At 46.6% G+C, this 8418-nt stretch overlaps 1 long non-coding RNA gene across 1 annotated transcript; it reads right to left on the bottom strand.

Annotated features, from left to right (window-relative positions):
- Positions 1-912: 912 nt before the first annotated feature.
- LOC144130374 (uncharacterized) lies at positions 913-3830 on the bottom strand. Its single transcript, XR_013314082.1, has 3 exons — positions 3641-3830; positions 3395-3522; positions 913-2872 (listed from the first exon to the last, which is right to left on the bottom strand). It is a non-coding gene; the product is annotated as an uncharacterized LOC144130374 (long non-coding RNA).
- Positions 3831-8418: the final 4588 nt, after the last annotated feature.

Below are 8418 nucleotides of genomic sequence, written 5' to 3'. Positions count from 1 at the left end.
AATCTCAACAACACGAGGGAAAATTAGAGACATTCTCAGTTTTGCAATTAAATTTGCTTCAGGTTAACTTCTTTTGCCATGAGGGCGCGCTGGCAGCGGCATAACGTGAACATGGCGGCCTGCAAGAAAACAGCTGATTCCATGGCTAGTTCCTGTTTTTTCGCGTGTCGTCTAAAATCAAGGTACTTTGCGGATGTCTTAAGTGCGCAGAAAAATCTGATTGAAGGCAGTGAATGCTACGGGCCTGCCGAGATCAACTTACAAGCAGCGCTCGGCTCGAAAATCGACGAAGACAACTTTATTCTGTGTTCTCGGTCGGCGCCTATCGATCACCGAGTGACGTGTGGTTCTGTTTATTTTCTTTAGAAAATACCAGAAAACCATGAATCATCACATAGAAGCAACTGCCGACAGACAGGTGCAGCTGCTGATAGTTTGCAATCTCGGTGCGGGAAATGAGCCGACACGGCCTGCCTCTGTGGCAGCAATCGCTCTTCTGCCTTGTAACCAAGTGTTGCCGCCCACATCGGGCTAAGCACTTGATGTTCCGTTTGTATTTTTGTAGCTCCGTTCGGTTTATGTTCAGTTGTTGCCGTAGTTTTTTTTTTCCTGTGCAAGATGCAGAAATTGTGATGTTTATGCTCCACATTGTTTAGAGAGAAAGGAAGCACTTGACTTGATAACTTTGACCGAGGAGAGAACGAGCTTGTTCCATTAACGTTATTTACTGATCATGTAGTAGATCCAGGGTCAACCAGGAAAGAAGTAGTTTGCTTGTATAGAGGCTAATTGCAACTGGGCAGAAAGTTGAGCAAGTTTGTTCATGTTTGCTGGTACACAGCACTTGAATATGATCCAGGGCAGTGAGGTAGGTAGGACAGGGCAGTGATGTGTAATGTTGTATTTTGCTCAGCAGGCGGAGTGATGTTGGTATAATTGGGTTTGGTGAGGGCAGTGTTTGAAGGGCTTTAAATACTTTGCATAGCTTCTAACATGCACTTCCCTTCAGGTCGGAAGACCACTTGTTTTTTTTTTTTTAAATTATGGTCCATCATATCTGAGACACCCTGTATACAGGCCACTCCAGTTTGAAAGGGAACAGCCAGTTGAAAATGACTAGGACATTAAATACCTAGGCGAAAAGTAGCTTGAAAGCAGTTGCACTTATCACACATATTATATGATAGCACAAGGAGCTTGTCCGGCCATTCGGCATTGTCACCGTCTTGTGTCATCATGGACAAGACTTCATAGCCCTGTGTTACGCAAACCAAGCTAGGTGTCAGTTATGGGGCAATAACCGAGTGCTCAAAATTTCCCACAATGGAGCTGCCTGTATATTCTTAGAGCTGTAGAGCATTTCCAGTAACGGTGTTGCATGATTTGTGATTGTAAACTAACCTCTAATCACACACCATCTCCTTGATGATGTGTCTGTGATGTTTACACATCTTTGTCTATCAGTGAAGATGTTCTAGTCATTCAGCAGTCATTGTAGCCACTGCACCTTACAATCTTTATTATGCATTGTTGTACAGCGGTTTCCTTGCAGTAGGTACAGCTTTTAGCACAGAGCGAAACCCCTAGCCACACACCATTACGCTAAAAGCTTAGCTTTGGTATTTACACTACTTATATGTGCCAAAATGTTTTGTAGTCCGGAAAATGCATCATGTACACTGTACTATGCCATATTTATTGTACAGGTAGCCTCTGTATGAAAGAAAACATGCACTTTGAACTCAATTTTTCAGATTTGTTTTCTTAACTGCACTCAGAAATGCCATACGGTAATTGTACATCAAGGTAAAGTATGCTTGTATGTACACTGCCTTTTCTGCAATAGAAACACTCGTGTCAAATACTGTGCCTAAAAAAATAAACGCGCTTACTGAATGTATGATGCAATAAAAAACAGCTTTTTGATTCCAACAAGCATCACAAATATTTCATGCCTTATTCCAGCACTACGCGTTTGGTTCATGCATGTTCGTCACACAGGTAATGACCACAGGCACTCCACCAAGCTGGAAGGAGACAGCAGAGAAGGGGCAGGTGGGCTAACATAAGCATTGGCAAAAGAGAGTTCAAAATGATGCTTTTCAGAAATTGGGCGAGCTGCTTCAACACCTTTTCCGTCTTCAGGAAGAGACTGTGCAACACGCTGCTGAGGGACTGGAAGATATACTAGCAAACACACTGAAAATGAAGTGGCAGCCGGTGGGGGGCACTTGTTTGTCACTGCTGGCTTCTCGCTGCACACAGGTTGGCCAAGGGCACAACCACATCACACAATTGCTCACACACTTGCAGATGTGTGTTGTGCAATGACACAAGGAAATGACAGTGGCAACAGGGGAAGAGTGCCTGATATGACTCTCTATGCCAGCACGGTGAGTCTTCTCTGGACGCTAGATTTTCCATCGCAACTGCCGCTGCACCATCCCTCGGTATGCCTTCCTCTGGAGACGGGTCGTCCTAGAGAGGCCAAAAGTACAGCACCGCATGCTCTTCTCAGGAGGCAGGTGAGGAGGGATCCCGTCTGTACGAGGCAGCCACCATTTAGAGGTGGCCCGTTGTTATCTGGGTCAGAGGCAGTGTCGCCTGCACCCTCTGCTGATATGGGCACATCCAAACAGAGGCTGTGAAGTGCAGCATGTGCGGTGATGATGCGCACTGTCCACTTCCACTGGCACTGGTGCATCCGGTGCCCTTGAAAGCAACGGAAGCAGCTCTTCGGCACACCAATACAGCGCTCAGCCACAAATTGTGTGAAAGCATGTGGCGTGTTGTACAGGCCTTCTGCTGAGTCAGGTCTGTAATGTCGTGCAACTGGTGCAGGCAGCCATGGCTCCAGTGGGTAGACAGTCTCCTGCATAACAAAAAATGATGCGGCTAAGCATGTCCTTTCTCAGTGATCTCAACAGCATTACAGGACACTCTGCTATACAGTAGAAGACTCACGCCAAGTAGCCCACATCCAGGCTTTGCTGAATATGACATTCAAGAGCATACATACATGCAGGATTTAGATGTATAAGTGAGCACTACTGTAAGGTCAGTCTTTTACCACCATATTCATATAAATGATGCGCTATGATTGCCTACAAAACACAAGCGCTGTCAGGTGCATTTTGCTTTGGTTTCTTTGGTTGCTTTGGTAAAGGCTATGCATTTCAACAATGTAATATGTGTTCTGTGTTTCTGCTGCAATTATATTTAACAAAAGGAAAGGGTGGCGATACACTGTATCATACTGTAAAGTGTCTGCATTTGTGTAACTGTCCAGACTGATTCTTGTAGCTTTAGCAGATCCGGCCAAATGCATAGTGCTGGAGCTCAATAGATGTGACTGAGTTCGCCCGACGGGTGACACGGCTATTTTACTGCTTACCCAGAAAAAAAATCACCGTCGTCCAGCAGGCCTTCCTCCGCCTCGGAATGCCGCCAGACAAACGCGTCGCGGAAGGATCCGGGTCAGCGCGAGTCCACGGCCAGGATGCACATGTTCGCGCCACAGATCTGAGAAAAAACAAGCACAGCCCGTACTCACTCTCGCTGCCGAGGCCCGCACTTGTAGCTCATGCAGTTGTAGCACTTGAACTCATGCGGTCAAAAACAGTGGCCGAGGTATACTCACTATTACGTCCGCAGCGTAGAACCGCTTGAGGCTCGTTCGCAGCACTGCCCCCAGACTCCTTGATAGTGATGAGTGCCCAATCGACACACCCGACGACGCCGGAGATGCTGCCGCGGCGAACGTTTAGGCAAAGGACGCCCTCCTTCGCCGCCGCCTTCTCCTCGGGTCTCCTCGGAAAGCAAACACCCCCCTTTTGTGACCCAACGTTGACATTGGTCTCCGCTGCCCGCCGCAAAGGCTTGTTCACGGTCGGTTGGGCTGTGCCGACGTTTTCTTCATTTCCAACGGCGCCTTGAAACCCACCGGAGGCGAAGAAGCGCAGCGCGCACAGCACCTGCCGCTCCACTGACAGCGCACTCACCCGCGCACTTCCCAGTTCAACGGCGAGTTCGTCGCACAGACACTGCGCAGTCTCTTCGAAATAACTCTCCCGCGCGTCAAAGTCGTCTTCATGCACCCTCCGACACCGTTGCTCGCGCGGTCACCCGCGTATACGACGATGTAAACAGCCGCCATTTTCTGTCTCAAACGTGTTGATACTACTTTTTCCAGTCTCAAAAAATCGTCTCAATCTTCCCGCATAATTAGATGGCCAACGTCACCACTTCTGCGCCATTTACGACGTCAGTCAGTGACGAAAAAAATCAAAATGGCCGCCGACCAATAGGAGAGAGGCAAATGATATACTTTTTGAGACAATTTCGATTGAGACTGATCCGTAATCGCGCCCCTGCCAAGACATTTCTTGACCGAAAAACAACATATTTGGTTTTATGTGCATTCAATTGTAACCTTTTGCAGAATAACCAGTCAGAAAGTTCTCGCAAACAATAATTCGCAGTTTTGTTTATGAGCAGTAAGTTATACCCACTAAAAAAGATTAGTATCATCAGCATATACTGTCACCTAACCTGTATTAGGTATATTGCATATATCAATAATGTAAAGTAGAGATAAAGCACATTCCTTGAAATCGTGATTACCCACATTCTGTTAGAAAGCGCTTAATCGAATCAAGTTGCCTATGATATCTACAGAAAAAGGGAGGGTCATGTTTTTTTCTGCAGTGAAGCTTGGTCTGGCTTTCGTTTTTTTTTCTACCTGTCTGCAGTTGTAGTAACATACGGTGCAGGAACGCAAGTCGAGAGAGACATTATATAAGCAGTAAATACAAAGGAAGAACAACCGATGTACGGTTATATAGTGCCAACTGTTACATGATGCGAGAATCTGAAGTCCAAAAAAAAATTGTAAGGAAGATACGCTGCCTTTTAATGCGAGATAATTGCGAATGAAAGAAGCAGATGGCTCCGTTGCGAAAACGTTGAGGAGGTGGTCGTGAAGTGCACAATATTTGTTCAAAAAATCGACCACATGAAAATTGAAATTTCAGCAAGCCCGGTGATCCCCATTTTGTGAAAAAAGGCCCTTCAGTGCACCCGCCGCCGTGGCTCAGTGGTTAGGACGCTTGGCAACTGATCCAGAGTACCCGCGTTCGAACTCGACCGCGGCGGCGAAACGCGAAAAGGCGCCCGTGTGCTTTACGGGTCAGCGCACGTTAAAGATCCCCGGGTGGTCGAAACTACACGAAACCCTCCACTACAGCACCTCTTTCTTCTTTTCTTCTTTCACTCCCTCCTTTATCCCTTCTCTTGCGGCGCAGTTGAAGTGTCCTCCGAGATGCGACACAGATACTGCGCCATTTGGTTTCCGAAAAAAAATTGTCTTTTTTTTCCTTCAGTGCATTACCTGAGGGCAGCCGCTGCCTCTACCCAAACATAAAAGGGTTCACAAGTGCGGCCTTCAGAGTTTCAGAACCTCCAATGCACTTAAAACATAACATCATTGTTTTCCTCCCCTTTTACTTCATTTTTAACAGGCAGAAATCTTGCGGACAAATATATTACTCAATACTTTCCTTTACGAAAAAACAAGATAGCTATCCTGAAGAGGCGCCCCTTTCATCAGGGATTTCATTCAATAAATTTTCCAGAAGAATATAAGTAATTTCGAAATTTCGTCCGCAACTTTTGCCCCCCCCACCCCCTTCTTTTTTCTTGACCTGAGATTTTCATCGCTGTAAAAACACTAATTTTTGTTTTACAGGCTCTGGATTTCTCTTGTAGCTGGTAAGTCCTGTCCTGAGGAGAGGTACGATTGCGTATGCCCCAATTCGTCATAGGTAATTAGATGCTGTATTTTTGGATTTGATGATATTGAGTTCAGAAACTCGATATACATCGGCTGGATGCTCCGGTATGAATGTTTACTTTTACAGCAGACACTGACCCTCTTTAGACACCACTCATATTCTGGAAATCAAGATCATGGTGTATTTTTAGAGGACGGCTAAGGGTTTCATTTCTATTTTTTGTCTTCTTTCTTCGTGTGCTTTCAGATAGAGCAATAAAGGCTTATCGGGATCCGAGTTATTGATTGATTGATTGATTGATTGATTGATTGATATATTGATTGAAATTTTATTGAGGATGGTAGCTGATCGCATGCGGGTTCGTCCTCAGTCCAGGAATCTGGAGGCCTCTCCCGAACTTCTCGCTGTGACGTGGAGCGCTGCTTAGTCGGGCAGGCACGCGCTGATCAGCGTCACCTCGAACGGCTCCAGGGCCCGCATAAGGCGGTTTTAAATGGTGGGGTTTTTGAGAACATGTCCATGTGATATGTGTTAGGGTTGGGGTGTCACCTCAGCACCGACATACTTTTTGTGGAGTGGTGGGTGTAGGCAATGTAAGTGGTACAGGTTGGGGTAGGGGATTGCTTGAACGCAATGTTTGTGGTAGGAGAGGGCAGAGGCGTTCATTAAGCTATTGGGTCTCGAGCCCGGTGGCGATGTAGGAGGACAGGAGGTATAGGGCAGGAGGGGATGACCCCACTAAGTTGCTATATTCTCGAAATAAGATTTCCGCCCTGACGTTGCCACCATGGCTCTCGTAGCCGGTGACCCAGGTGATGACGTGGCCTTGACTGATAGTGCGTTCATGAATGCGCAGCGCTTGGCACGACAGTTTGTAATGCTCCAGAGGCGGCCTCAGTGTCGGTAATTATGTGAGTGCTGTTGGAGTGGGCCTCACTCTTTTATATGGCGAACGTGATGACGAAAGTGATGGCGATCGCTTCAGCGGCGAATGGGTCTGGGGATCAGACCGAGGCTTCCAGAAGTGGAGTGTTGGCACAGTCTAGGGTAACACAGGCGAATGTCTCAGGGTGGGCGTAGGTGACGATGTCAATTTAAACAGCAGTGGACCTTTCCCAGTACTGTCTTCGCGGATGCCGTAGTCCTGCTTGCCTCCTTGCCTTTTGGAGTTCATGGTGCATGCGTCTACGGATAGGACTTGGGTATAGGTTAGGTGAGGCCGGTGGGGTAGTATTCCTGTGAAGGTGACTGTCTGGGTTGTTTAGGCATCCCCGATGTGTTGGATGCTGGCTCTTTCAGCGGAAGTAGTGATTAAGCGCGTGCGTTTGTTTGCATGAAAGGACCTCACCACGGACCATCGCCGACCTATCACGGCCAAGGCAGAGGCGCTCAGAAGACCATGATAACAGCCGTGAACTTCTTAATCTGAGGCGGCATGCAATGTACTCCGAAAAAAAACGAAGTCATTCGCATACACGGCGCCTGCTACAAGTCACCTGGCCCTATCTGCCTCCAAATACACGACCGTCTCATTGAAGAACACCTGCTTATCCGAGTCCTGGGCCTCTGGATCGATGACGACGGCAAATCCACCCATAACATCCAAACCCTGCGCACTTTGCTTCACAACACCACCTGCATGATTCGCCGCATCGCGTGGCACACAAAGGGCATGCGCGAAGAGGAAACATCCCAACTTTTCAGGGGCCTTGCTATCAACCGTATTCAGCACAGCCTTCGTTACCTCCACCTTACCAGGATCAGAGGAATATAAATGTTTGTTCTAAATAGTGTCCAGACATTTCATAGTGTCCCGAACACCTTTCTCTTCAAGCAAGTACCCTATGCATTCCTGCCCACCCAATTTTTCGGTTACTTAACTTTCCTTGCCAATGCAGCTGACTGATTTAACATACGACTCTAAAACTTCATGATATTGCTGAAGAAAATGTCGCCGTTTGCTATTATAGGTAAAATGTACAGTTATAGAGGAAAATGGTCGATTATATAGCTAAACAGACTTTTTTTAAAATAAAGCGACCTGTCCTTGAAAAATTAGTCTCGGCTTCGTTGGCCGCATTTCTGTGGAGCCGCAGTGATAGAACGGTCGTGTGCTGTAGATGCCAATGAAAATTTCAGACCTTAGTTGGCCGAAATTAATCGGATCCTTACACTTCGCATTTTCTCATAGTCTATGCACAGCTTCTTCAAGAGGTTAAACACTTTCCAAGCATACCACACCTTAATGAAACAATGCCGTAATATAGTTTTGATGTCACATCACAAGATTAAATCGTGTTGCAAACACAAAGAACAGCGCAGTTTTCAAAAATAAAGAGAACAATTACACACGCACGCACCCCCTTCCACCCCCCCCCCCCACACACACACACTCAGGTGTAAAAGCAGCACGTCGATGATTGTCCTGTCTGCTGTTTCTCTTCTGGGTTTGCTATGTTCGCTTCCACTATCTATAATGATAAGAAATGAAAAAGGAAAATGCATTTCCAAGCGACGTTTTTTTACTAGGCCAGAGCTTTCTGTATGCGCACACGAGCAACAGGCCGTCACTTCGGAAATCGCTTTTAGCAATCCTTATTCATCTTTTTCGACTTAATCGGATACA

This window comes from Amblyomma americanum, chromosome 4, assembly GCF_052857255.1.
Source record: "Amblyomma americanum isolate KBUSLIRL-KWMA chromosome 4, ASM5285725v1, whole genome shotgun sequence".
NCBI lineage: Eukaryota > Metazoa > Arthropoda > Arachnida > Ixodida > Ixodidae > Amblyomma > Amblyomma americanum.
The sequence above is the reverse complement of the archived record's forward strand: the minus strand, read 5'-3'. Positions and strand labels throughout refer to the sequence as shown.